At 45.1% G+C, this 14,317-nt stretch overlaps 1 pseudogene; it reads right to left on the bottom strand.

The window, feature by feature from the left end:
* Positions 1–1,691: 1,691 nt before the first annotated feature.
* Positions 1,692–2,153, bottom strand: LOC126952326 (oligosaccharyltransferase complex subunit OSTC-like; annotated as a pseudogene).
* Between the last annotated feature and the right edge of the window lie 12,164 nt (positions 2,154–14,317).

The raw sequence follows: 14,317 nt of genomic DNA, 5'->3' as shown, positions 1-14,317 counted from the left end.
GCAGTAAGGAGAGTACCTAAAGTCTTTCTTCTGATGTGGGAGAGATCAGAGCCCAGATAAAGGGAAGGGAATAAACTATGACAAGCTGGTGATCTGAGGTAGAAAAGCAAGTTTCTTTTTTTTTTTTTTAAGACAGAGTTTTGCCCTTGTTGCCCAGGCTGGAGTGCAATGTGCGATCTTAGCTCACTGCAACCTCTACCTCCTGGGTTCAAACAATTCTGTTGCCTCAGCCTCCCAAGTAACCGGGATTACAGGTGCCCACCACCACGCCCAGATAATTTTGTATTTTTAGTAGAGATGGGGTTTCACCATGTTGCCCAGACTGGTCTCGAACTCCTAGGCTCAAGTGATCCTCCCACCTCGGCCTCCCGAAGTGCTGAGATTACCGGTGTGAGCCACTGTGCCTGGCCAGGGTGAATATTTTCACCCTGTAATTTTTGTTCCCTTTTATTGTCCTGTACTTGTCTGAATCCCCTACCCTGCTCCATACATACATACTAGCTACTAGAAAGTATAAAAGAGTAGGAAATAAATGTCTTAAATCTTTCCAGATTAACAAATTTGTATTGAGCTCTGATAACTCTAATGAATCACTGAGCAACACCAAAGTTTGAAAATCGTAGATCTCACTTGAGAGATTAACTTTGAATGTGTTGCTCCTGGTTTTGCAATCACCTGACAGGTTCTTCCTGTCTGCTGCACAGACAAAATTAATCCATTGAGACCATGGCATTGCAGTAAAGAAAGAGTTTAATTGATTTGAGACTGGCCATGCCACATGGAAAAAGAGACACTACTCAATCTCCCCAGAAATTCGGAGGCTAGTACAGTTTGGAGGCAAGTACAGTTTAGTGGGCAGGGAGCTAAGGAAGGGAGAATGCTGATTGGCTGGGGATGCAATCACAGGGGAGTGGAGAACGGCCGTCTTGTGCTAAGTCCACTTCAGGGTGGACCCCCAGAGGAGTTGCTGGTCTGGCTGGGGCCATCTGGTAGTCAGCAATGCAAAAGCCTGAAAAGACATCTCAAAGGGCCAGTCTCAGGTTCTACAATAGTGATGTCATTTATAGGAGTAATAGGGAAGTTGCAGATCGTGTGACCTCCGGAATAATGGCTGGGAGTCATTTTTTTTTTTTAATTAGAAAAAGTATTTATTTCTGCTCCTTTCATACATCTTATTGTTCAGGAAGCGGTCTTACATACATATCTGAAATAATCTACCATCACACACTCTAGTTAAAGGCAAAACACCATAGGTAAACCTGGTCAGCTGTCCAGAGTTCTCAGCTTATGGAATCTTGCTTCTTGATTTTATGTTAATTTCTGAACATCAGAAACATCATCTCCAAAAAGTGTTAAGGGGGTTGTAAAAAATAATCCCTTTATTTGATATTATCATTGTAAATATGGAGCATCTTTTCTTTAAGAAATGAAAAACTAAGAAGAAAATGCTACTCAACATCGTTGGTACAGCAATAGGTCAGCAGGAAAAAAAAAGACTGATAAACTTGCCTCTTTAATACCAAGAAGGAACTCTAGTCCAAGCTTCAATACGCTTCCTGTTTTTTCACTAGGTATTTCTTTTACTGCTGCTCTTCATTCTTTTCCACATTTCATATTAGAGAATTGGACAGTCTTTAAACTTCATTGACAGGAGCAAATCCAGTACCCAATGAGTTCTTTTCAAAGGCACTCTAACCCATCAGATAGCCCGGCAGTTTCATTCTCATGAATACTCTAGTCATGAAAAAACTCAATAGGACACAAATGAATCCAATGAATAGAAGAAGAAATCTACTGAGTTTTGGGATATTTGGTGCATTCGATCAGTCCAGGAATATGAAACCTAAACCTCCCATTGTAAACAGGAAGCTGGATGCAAGTCCTTGCATAATATATTGTTCATTTACTCTGTAGGCCAAGAAAGCTACTGGGCTCTGATGCCTGTGTTCATCGGTCATAGAGCCAACACTTGGAGGTTCAACAATAACATCATAAATTATTCCTCCAGTGACCAGGAAGTAAGACACCACCACTAGAGCATACACAATCATGGCCGACGCCACGTGCAGCCAGGGCGGCTTCTTCAGCTTCAGGTTGGGACATTCGAGCACTAAGAATAGGACTCGGTACAAAGTCTCCATGCTGGTGGCAGCAAGGGCGGCTGGTAGTCATTTAACTATGCTTACATTTTAGCAGAGTTCAGGCCCCTCTCATCCTCCTAACCTGGTGGTTACTTTTACAAGGGTGGTTTAGTTTTGGGGAAGGGGCATTATCATTTAAACCATAAACTAAATGTGTTAGCTTGACCCAAACCCGGGAATGACCAAAGGCAGTTTGGAGGTTAAAGGCAAGATGGAGTTGGTTAGATCAACAGATCTCTTGCACTGTCATAATTTTCTCATTGTTTCAATCTTTTCGAAGGCGGTTTCAATTCAATTAAGATACGAAAGAAAAACTGTCCAGACATTGAATCTTGGACATACGCTCATCTTAGTGCCTTGGCATTTGCTCCTCCCCCTGTTGGGACACGCTTCCCCTGGGGTATTTAATGGTTCTCTCTCAATTCCTTCAGGGATCTGTTAAATGCGGCTTCCTCAGAAAGCCTTCCTTGCTCACCCTATTTGAAACAGTGCTCTCATCAACTCCAACCCTTTCTTCTGCTCCAACGTCTTCAAAACACTTAATTCTACCCAACGTTAGAGTACACAGCAATTTGTTCATACATTTATGGTATTTTTGCTTGTTAGAACATACACTCTATGGGCACCCACTTTACCTGGCACACTGAAGGCACTCAATAGATATTAGCTGAATGAATGAATGATTGGATAAGTGAATGAATGACCATTTGGCTTATCACATAACTCTACATGTGATTGGCTAAACAGTCTTGCTGAGGTCCAGGAAACTGAGAACTAGTAAGGAAAGAGGCTCTCCTCTCACCTGTAGGTCACGTAGGTCACCAGGCAGAGGCATAGCTGCCTCTACTGCTAGAAGGAACATCTTTTGTTTGCTAATTACATACAAGAAACTCCACTTTTGGCTGGGTGCGGTGGTTCATGCCTGTCATCCCAGCACTTTGGGAGGCCAAGGCGAGAGGATCACTTGAGCCCAGGAGTTCAAGACCATCCTGGGCAACACAGAGAGATCCCATCTCTACGAAAAATACAAAAATTAGCCAGGTTTGGTGGTGTGTGCCTATCGTCTCCACTACTCGGGAGGCTGAGGTGGGAGGATCACTTGAGCCTGGCAGGTAGAGGCTGCAGGGAGCCGAGATCACACCACCGCACTCCAGCCTGGGTGACAGAGTGAGACCCTGTCTCAAAAAAAAAAAAAAGAAAAGAAAAGAAAAAGAAAAAGAAACTCTACTTTCTGTAAATCATGAATGCAGATACTTTATAATAGCTATACTTGTCAATATTTTCAAAACCTAATTGGGGCTTATGGATTAAAAAGTATATTAGCTGAAAACATTCTGACTCAACACAACAATTATACCCAGTAGCATTAGAGGAGAAGCACTTAATGATAAATTATGCTTGTGGCTAACAGAGCATTTGCACTAAATGGGTAACATTTTCATTTCCTGTTTCAGTTTCCACATCGTTTGTAGAGAGCTTCATTACATACACCCCAAACCTAAGTGAAAGGTTGAGCCCGTAAATTAGGATTCTGACTTCCCCATTTACTCCAAACTCTTCAATGGCTTATTTTCTATTTCTATAAAAGCCAGAGATCAAGAATTCACGCAAAAGTCAGGGGATTTAGGAAATATTAATTCATCTCCCTTAGGGAGCCCAGTGCCAAAAGACCAACCACAAAGTTAAAAAATAGTGATTCATTGCAGGGAGGCAGTGGTGAACAGAAGACGGAGACAAGGACAAAGTGATGACAAGAAGAGAGGAACTGATTTTTTTTTACAGACGCTAACAACATAAGGAAACATGTTTGCTCCCTCTTTCTAAAAGGTAAAGAAGGACAACTATGAAATTAATTGTTCTGTTAGTGGACTATCAAGGCAATTAAGTCTTGTTCTATTCAGTATATTTCCTCCTCAAATCATAACACATATTGAAATGTGGAGAGTTGGAGTCACGGTGTAAGAGTCTTATATTTTCCGTGGGCTGTGTGAAGGTGATAGCATTTTGCACATTCCACTGGTAGCACGTATCTTGCTGCCCTGTAATGTTTGTTTACATTTATATGCACCATGGTGGATTATGACTTCCTGCGGGGCTGGGCCTCTGGACTCATAATCCTCTGCACACTAGTACAACCCATTAAACATTTCGTAGATCAACTATGAAGCAGGTGCACCTTTGCCCTACGGTTCCTTAAAACTCATTCAATATTCAATTAAATCCAGAAGGTCTAGCAAATTCTTAGTACAGCAATGAAATCTGGTAGTTTGTCAAGAGTCAACTGGTGTTCAGTTGTTTAAAAAAAATAGATTAGAGTTACTCAAAAATTTTCTATGGGAGGCTGAGGAGGGAAGATTACTTGAGCCCAGGAATTCAAGGCTGCAGTGAGCTATGATCACACTACTGCACACCAGCCTAGGTGACAGAGCGAGACCCTGTCTCTTAAAAAAAAAAAAAAAAAAAAGGCTGGGCACGGTGGCTCAAGCCTGTAATCCCAGCACTTTGGGAGCCCGAGACGGGCGGATCACGAGGTCAGGAGATCAACACCATCCTGGCTAACACGGTGAAACCCCGTCTCTACTAAAATACAAAAAAAAAATTAGCCGGGCATGGTGGCGGGCGCCTGTAGTCCCAGCTACTCAGGAGGCTGAGCCAGGAGAATGGCGTGAACCCGGGAGGTGGAGCTTGCAGTGAGCTGAGATCTGGCCACTGCACTCCAGCCTGGGTGACAGAGCGAGGCTCCGTCTCAAAAAAAAAAAAAAAAAATCTCTGAAAGTGGAATGAGAGATTTTGTAGTGAATAGAATGTTAAGTAAATATTTGAGAAATATATTGAAAGTGTGATAGGAGAAATTTAATTTTCACAGATAAAATAAGCTTCTCAATGACAAATAACTTTGCAAAAAATTTGTTGGCACAATAGCACTCAAATGTGTATCCACTTTCCTGTATTCACTAATAGTTTACTGTTTTTCTTTTCTGGTTTTGTTTTTTTGTTGTTGTTTGTTTATTTGTTTGTTTAGACAGGGTCTCCATCTGTCGCCCAGGTTGGAATGCAGCAGCACAATCTTAGCTCACTGCAGCCTCGACCTCCTGGGCTCAAATGATCCTCCCTCCTCAGCCTCCCCAGGTAGCTGGGACTGCAGGTATGCACCATCATGCCTGGCTAATTTTTTTGTATTTTTAGTAGAGACAGGGACTTACTCTACTTACTCTACTCCATGTTGCCCAAGCTGGTTTTGAACGCTCAAGTGATCCACCCACCTCAGCCTCCCAAAGTCAGGGACCACAGGCGTGAGCCACTACACCTGGCCCTGGTTTTCAAATACTTAACTGCTTCCCCAGGTGGAAATTCTAAGGATCAGTATTGACCCATTCACTCATTTACTCATCGATTCACTTAACCAGTATTTATCGAGTTCTCACCATGTGTCCAAGCACTAAGGATATTTTAGTGTATGAATACAGACATGCCATTGTGGAGCTTAGAGTTATCAAACCAATACATAAACAGTCAAAACATTTCAGCTGTGATAAGAAGATGTATTTGTTGGCCGGGCGAGGTGGCTCAAGCCTGTAATCCCAGCACTTTGGGAGGCCGAGACGGGCGGATCACGAGGTCAGGAGATCGAGACCATCCTGGCTAACACAGTGAAACCCCGTCTCTACTAAAAATACAAAAACTTAGCCGGGCGAGGTGGCAGGCGCCTGTAGTCCCAGCTACTCGGGAGGCTGAGGCAGGAGAATGGCGTGAACCCGGGAGGCGGAGCTTGCAGTGAGCTGAGATCCGGCCACTGCACTCCAGCCTGGGTGACAGAGCGAGACTCCGTCTCAAAAAAAAAAAAAAAAAAAAAAAGAAGATGTATTTGTTGTACATGGTGCTAGAGTTATTATAAGGGAGATTTGCTTTAAGCTGGGTCCTCAAGGGAAGCTCCCTAGAAGAAATGATGAATAAACTAAGATCTGGAGGATGGTAGATGAACCAGGGCAACAGAGGAGGGAAGAGCGATGCAGGCACAAGAGAAGCCAAAGTTTCTGGGGTGGGACGCAAAACCAGTGGGGCAGAGGCTGGAGACCGTGCCAGTGCATAGGGGTTATGGAATTTGACTTATCCTTGGAAAATGGGAAGTCACTGAAGTGCTTTAAGCCAGAGAGGAGATGGGTTGAGCTGTGGTAAGATCCGATTTGCCTTCCCCAAGATGCTCTGATCCTGTGCAGAGGAAATATTAAGGGGCAATTGAATTGGATTAGGAGCTAGATGACTTGGACAGGAGACTTGAGGGAGGCCTAATGTCCCCCAATCCCACAAAGAGTGGCTCCTTCTTAGCAAAAGTCAGTGTTTTGCTGCAAAATTAAAATAATAGCTGAAAATGTATTTCCCAACTTACAGGAAGATGGAATGCCAGCCACATTGAACCCAAATGATTTTTTAAATGTAATTGTTCCTCCACAAAGCCTACAAGCTTCTCAAAGGCAGGAAACGTATGTTATTATTCATTGTGTCTTCAGGCCCAACATACCAGATAAACTGAATAAATGATTGTCAAATACATGACGAAAGCACGGTGTGTTTGTTTGCTAGGGCCACCATAACAAAGTACCACAGACCAGGTGGCTGAAACAATAGAAATGTATTTTCTCATCTTCTAGGAGGTAGAAGCCTGGGATCTGCTGGGTGCAGTGGCTCACACCTATAATCCCAGCACTTTGGGAGGCCAAGGAGGGAGAATCACTTGAGGCCAGGAGTTTGAGACCAGCCAGGAAAACATAGCTAGACTCTGTCTCTGTTTTTTTTTAAAAAGAAGATCGAGGTGTGGACGGGGCTGGTTCCTCTTGCAGTCTGAGGGAAGGATCTGTCCCAGGCCTCTCTGCCCCGTGGATGGCTGCTCTTTCATTGTCTTCTCATTCTCTCCCTCTATGTATGTTTCTGGGCCCACATATCCCCTTTTATGACACCAGCCGTTTTGGATTAGAGCCCACTCTACTGACCTCATTTTAAGCTTGACCGCCTCTGTGTAGACCCTATCCCAATCCAAAAAAGGTCACATTCTGAAGTATTGGGTGTTAGGATTTCAACATAGGAATTTGAGGAGATAACATTTAGCACATAATCCATGGGGCTGTGCATTTTTTGTAGCTGGGCGGTGTTAGAAGAAGCCCTTTCAATGTGGCAGCCTGTGCTAGCAGCCAGCGGGCCCCCTCGTGGGCCAAGCTTGAGTGGAGTTGGTGGTGGATAGGGCAGGGCGTAGAACATGCCTTTACCTGGTCTCTTCAAAGCCCATCTCATTTTCTTTCTTTCCTCTTTTTTTTTTAATTTTTCAGATAGAATTTCGCTCTGTTGCCCAGGCTGCAGTGCAATGGTGCTATCTCAGCTCACTACAACCTCTGCTTCTCGGGTTCAAGCAATTCTCCCATCTCAGCCTCCCGAGTAGCTGGGATTACAGGCATGCACCACCACACCCGGCTAATTTTGTATTTTTAGTACAGACAGGGTTTCACCATGTTGGCCAGGCTGGTCTTGAACTCCTGACCTCAGGTGATCCGCCCTCCTCAGCCTCCCAAAGTGCTGGGATTACAGGCGTGAGCTACTGCACCTGGCCCCATCTCATTTTCTGGAAAAGGCCCGAGCTAAGTAGATAGATTTTCCGAATTCTTAGAGGTTGAATTGTGTTTCCCACCAAAAAAAAAAAAAAAACAATTCCTCTATTGAAATCCTAATTTCCCCAGTACCTAGGAATGTGACTGTATGTGGAAATAGGGTCTTTAAACAGGTAATTAAATTAAAATTAGGTCATTAGTTGTGCTCTAATCCAATATGGCTCGTGTGTTTAGAAGAGGAAATCTGGACAGATGGGTGCAGGCATGTGAAGACACAGGCGGAAGACGGTCATCTGCAAGCCGAAGTGAGAGACCTCAAAAGAAACCAACCTTGCCGACACCTTAATCTCAGACTTCTATTTGACAGAGTGATGAGAACATCAATTTCTGTTGTTTCAGCCACCAGTCTGTGGAATTGTGTTATGACGGCCTGAGTAAACTAACACACAATCCAAACTGGCTAGCACTCCTATTCTCAAAGCCCAGGTTTCACCCAATAATTCCAAACTATGGTTCGCTTCTTTTTTTTTAAATGATTATTATTATTTTTTGAGATGGAGTCTCACTCTGTCGCCCAGGCTGGAGTGCAGGGGAGCAATCTCAGCTCACTGCAACCTCTGCCGCCCAGGTCCAAGCACATCTTCTGCCTCAGCCTCCCGAGTAGTTGGGATTATAGGCGCCCGCCACCACAACTGGCTAATTTTTGTAGTTTTTAGTAGAGACGGGGTTTCACTATCTTGACCAGGCTGGTCTTGAACTCCTGACCTCGTGATCTGCCTGCCTTGGCCTCCCAAAGTGCTGGGATTACAGGCGTGAGCCACGGCGCTCGGCCGTTTCACTTCTTATTAATCACGACCAATGTTTCCTGAGCACTTACCACATGTCAGACACGGTATTAAGAATGTTATCAGTGTTATTTACTTAACCTGTGCAAATAGAGATAGGGACTGTTACGATCTTAATTTTTATAGAAAAGAAACCTGAGAGTAAGAGACCTGAAGAAACTTGCCTGAGGTCATCCAGAAGGAAGAATAAAGAGTCAAGGTGTCTCCAAGGCAATGCCCTTCCACCCCCAGCACCTCTGAGCTGGCCTGAGAACATGTTCCAGGAGGAAAAGCCTCACTTCACGGTGGGGTCTGGGGCACAGTCAACACATCTGGGGGCTTAGGTGATGAAGTGAAGGTATCTCTTAAAACAACTTTTCTAGTTTCTCGGGTCGGCTTCTGACTCTAGGTTCTTCTTAATTCTTGCAGAAATCATAACCCCTCTATTAACAGTATTAAGACTATGCCATGCCGGCCGGGTGCAGTGGCTTATGCCTGTAATCCCAGCACTTTGGGAAGCCCAGGTGGGCAGATCACGAGGTCAGGAGATCAAGACCATTCTGGCTAACATGGTGAAACCCGTCTCTACTAAAAAAAAAAAAAAAAAAATACAAAAATTAGCCGGCCATGGTGGTGGGCGCCTATAGTCCCAGCTACTCAGGAGGCTGAGGCAGGAGAATGGCGTGAACCAGGGAGGCAGAGCTTGCAGTGAGCCGAGATCACGCCACTGCACTCCAGCCTGGGCGACAGAGCAAGACTCATGCCTGTAATCCCAGCACTTTGGGAGGCCGAGGTGGGCAGATCACGAGGTCGGGAGATCGAGACCATCCTGGCTAACACGATGAAACTCCGTCTCTACTAAAAATACACACACACACACACACACAAAATTAGCCAGGCGTGGTGGCGGTCGCCTATAGTCCCAGCTTCTCGGGAGGCTGAGGCAGGAGAATGGCGTGAACCCGGGAGGCGGAGCTTGCAGTGAGCCAAGATCTTGCCACTGCACTCCAGCCTGGGCAATAGAGCGAGACTCCATCTCAAAAAAAATAAAAAATAAAAAAAAAAAAATAGGCCGGGCGCGGTGGCTCAAGCCTGTAATCCCAGCACTTTGGGAGGCCGAGACGGGCGGATCACGAGGTCAGGAGATCGAGACCATCCTGGCTGACACAGTGAAACCCCGTCTCTACTAAAAAATACAAAAAAACTAGCCAGGCGAGGTGGCGGGCGCCTGTAGTCCCAGCTACTCGGGAGGCTGAGGCAGGAGAATGGCGTGAACCTGGGAGGCGGAGCTTGCAGTGAGCCAAGATCACGCCACTGCACTCCAGCCTGGGCGGCAGAGCGAGACTCTGTCTCAAAAAAAAAAAAAAAAAAAAAAAAAAAAAAAAACCGAGAGATCATCAAATCACAAAGAAATGGGGGAATGTGGAATCTGTCCTTGATGACTGCCACTGAATATTCACACTAACGTCACAGTGAGGTCCCTGTTCATTTGTGCAAGAGAATACGTACGAACATTTAGGCGGAACATACTCAGAGTAGAGTACACAGACCTCTCCTTCCTATTCAGGCCTTCAGCTGGCATTAGGGGTTTGAGACCTTGGAATGCTGACAAAGAGAACCTCACTTTAAAAGCCTGTTTCCAAAAGGGTGGCACACGGGACAGGATGAAGTGTTTAATCTCACGAAATATTGAACTCTAGAGTATAAATCTGCCCATATCACTAGAGATGAAAGAGTTATTCCTGTTTTTATGTCTAATTGTGGAACAGGTGAAATTTGCATTTCCCTAGAATCACTGCCCCTGTTGATGGTTGCAACATACAGTATTGAGGAACAGCAAATCATACTCTAAGAGGCAGCAGTCCCCTATGTCCTGCCGTTTTCCGTGTTTCTGCCTTCTATAGACACCCTTGGCACCACTCAGAAATGTTTGAGACTTTATGGAGAAAGAAGACTGGTGAGAATTTCCCCGTACTTGGAAGGGTTAAGCACTGAGTCAATCTACAGCAAGTGGCACACCCAGTTTGAGGTCCACGAGGGTGAAGTAATTTATCTGTGAGTCATATCACTGAATACACTGTTCTATAGAATGTTGGTTAGCAACTCACTTCCAAACATCGCGGCCCATGGTTCTGTTAGACATAACATTTGAAAGTGAGATGAGTTGCTCATTTTGGCTTAGCAATAGGCAATGAAATGAATCTGGCATTGAAACGGACGTGGGTTTTTACAATGGGTTTAGACTCTGAAAAGAAGTGCTGTGTTGCATGATTCCATCTTCGCACTAAGCATGAAAGCCGGAGAAGGACCATCCGGTGCTCCTGGTGGAAAGTGTCTCGGGACACTGCCTGTGAGGTTTTCAGGATTGGAAAAAGAAGAGGAAAGGAAACCCAGCCCCGTGGTTTTCTTGTTTTATAATGCGGCCATTTCAGAGGCTGTGACTATAGGATTAAATGCTTAGCACTTGGCAGGACTTTATACTGACTGGTGTTTAAAACTTAAAATTCAGTTATTCCAACCACAGATACTATTAAAAGAATTCTGGAGTCAAGAGGAATGAGCAGGCAAGAGGGTGAGGGTGTGTCTATGGCTGGAAGAAAGGGGTGATGAGTTGCTGTTTTGTTGCTAGGCAATAGGCTTTATGTGACAACAATTCCTTTCCTCTAAAGAACTAGAGTGTTCTTTTTGTTTAATGAAAGCAGTAGATTTTCTTGGTACAAGAGGTACCCATTGAGTTTACGTGAATACGTGGTATTATAGTAAACAGTGCTTATGAAAGGGAATGCTATTCTAGTTTTGAATTCTTTTGTTTTACGTTGCCACCTCTAGAAATCATTTGCCTGAGGAGATATGGTTTTTTCCTTTTCTCAAATGATTTCTATTGTTTGGCTTGTCTGACTGTAAACCTCTAAATTACCCCCAACTGAGTTATGAATGTGCTTCCGAACTTCTCAACAGATAGCGTGTTTGTGTTTGGGGATGTTAGAAGATTTGCTTTTATAATTTCAAACTAGTTAACAAATCCTGTTGTAAATATGTTATGGTATCTTCTATATTTCTTCTTTTATTGACCCTATTATAATGTAAAATGTTGTCGACTGCTTATGGTCACAGTAAGACAGGGCCATATATCTCTTGCATCCTTACAGCCTTAATACCAATCTAACGTAAAACTTGGAATATAATTCATATTAATAAATGAATGGTTGTTGAATAAATGAATGAATGGATGCACAAGTGATTAATGTAGTGTTGCATTTTCCAGTGACATGGATTTATTTATTTATTATTTTGTTTTTGAGATGGAATCTCGCTCTATCTCCCAGGCTGGAGGGCAGTAGAGTGATCTCAGCTCACAGCAACCTCTGCCTCCCCTGCCTCTCGGGTTCAAGCGATTCTCCTGCCTCAACCTCCCGAGTAGCTGGTATCACAGGTGTCTGCTACCATGCCCTGCTAATTTCTGTATTTTTAGTAGAAGATGAGGTTTCATCATGTTGGCCAGGCTGATCTCGAACTCCTGACCTCAAGTGATTCACCTGCCTCGGCCTCCCCAAGTGCTGGGATTACAGGCGTGAGCCACTGCGCCCGGACTGATATTCTTTTATATTTCAGAGACCGTGGAGTTAATTCTAAAATGGAAAATACTTAAGCCTGAATACTGGCCCATAGGTTTACTATTTTTCCCTCAGGTAATGTCTTCTCCTTCAGCAGCATTAGAGCTTTGCTAACATACCATCTAAAAATGTAATCCCCAAGCTGGGTGCGGTGGCTCACACCTGTAATCTCAGGGAGGCCGAGGCAGGTGGATCACCTGAGGTCGGGAGTTTGAGATCAGCTTGACCAACACGGAGAAACCCCGTCTCTACTAAAAATACAAAATTAGCCAGATGTGGTGGCAGGCACCTGTAATCCCTGCTACTTAGGAGGCTGAGGCAGGAGAATGGCTTGAACCCAGGAGGCGGAGGTTGCAGTGAGCCAAGATCGTGCCATTGCACTCCAGCCTGGGCAACAAGAGTGAAACTCCGTCTCAAAAAAAAAAAAAAAAGTACCCCCAAGAACAGGAAGAAGTGTCCTGGAGGTCTTTTTATTTTCAACAGTATAGAAGAATCTTTGGATGAACTTTGTCTCCTAGGTTTTGGAGAATTAAAATGCCTCCCTTATTCCATCCCTGCCACACTCTAGGACATTGATTCAAGTTCCCAAAGAATAGTGGTTAGCTTGCTGTATGCCAGCTACTATTCATAGCCCCTTTAACCCTCACAACTACACTATGAAGTGGATGCTACTATTGTCCACTTCATGGGGAACAAAACTGAGGCACAGAGAGGTTAGATTGCCTCAAGATTCTGGATCTACTGAGATGGGAAGCAGAAGACTAGTTCCAGAATTCACTCCTAACCCTACTACAACACCAGCTCTCAAACAGAGAAGGGAAAGGAAGTTCTGGTGTTTGCACTCTCCTTGACGTTGTGCTGGTCTGGTCTGGACATGGACCAAGGTTCAAGGGCCTTGTACACGTAAGTGAGTGCAGATGCCCGGCCCGGCCCCAGGACTCCCTTGTCTTTATCTGGGGCCATGCTGAGGCCTCCCTGGCTTGACTTGAGGCCACCTCCAGACCCTGAAAACTTGGGACTGGCCTTGGAGAACGGGGCAAAACACACTGACACCAACTGCACCCACCATAAGGAGGTACATTCTCTGCAAGGGCAAGCCTGGGGATGCACCTAAGTAGACTAGCAGACACTCATTACAGAGAGAATGTTCTGGCACTTTGGCCCTGCCAAAGGCTGCCAGAACACAGAAGGCCCTTTCTTCCAAGGGACTGAAGGAGGAGCAGGCACACACCATATGCCTCACTCACCACACACAACCCCACACCACATAGCACACACACGTGCACTCTCATAAAACACTGACCCCTCATCACACACACACACCCATACACCCTCATATGTCACACACACCACACACAGATATACCACATGCACCCCCATACACCCCCACCACACACACACACACCACACACCATGTACACACACAGTACAACATTCACACTCACACACCATATGCCACACATGTATACTTTACACATATACACACCTCCACACACACACCACACACCATGCACACACACGGTACACCATACACACACCACACACTATGCACACACCATGTACCACACACATACCCCTCCAACATCACGTGAACACTACGCTCCCTCCCCCATACCACACACACGCACACGTACCATGCACACACACCCACCACGATGTGCTGTTACTTAACAGGTTTGCCTTCCCACAACTCTCCTTTATCAGCAAGCCCTTCTGGAGGCGCAGCCCACACCTGCATTCCAAAGACGGTAAATCCCTTCCCTGCCCGATGAAAGGCCCCTCCCACAATGAGTCACAGAAACTGCAGCCGAGCAGGCAGTGGTGGGCTCCACCCTTCTCGCAGGAAGTGAGAAAGAGTAAATATGTAGTTTTTCTTTGAGGGTCGATGCACATGTTAAATGGATGATTAAGAAGACAGAGAGCTGCTTAAAAGGTCATGGGAGAAGTACAATGTCTGGGGACTTGGCAGTAGCCTGGCAGAGACCGCAGGATTCCTATAGAGTCTTTTATGGACAGGGCTCTGAAATTCCAGAGCCTGCAGGAGGTGCCTCCCCCTTTGACTCGGCGGGGCTCTACCGCCAAGAATGCACTGAGCGTTGGGTACACTTGGGATACCTGAGCTGTGGGGCCAGAGAGGCAGC

This window comes from Macaca thibetana, chromosome 4 (assembly GCF_024542745.1).
Source record: "Macaca thibetana thibetana isolate TM-01 chromosome 4, ASM2454274v1, whole genome shotgun sequence".
Lineage (NCBI taxonomy): Eukaryota > Metazoa > Chordata > Mammalia > Primates > Cercopithecidae > Macaca > Macaca thibetana.
Note: the sequence above shows the minus strand (reverse complement) of the source record. Positions and strands in the feature narration are given on the sequence as shown.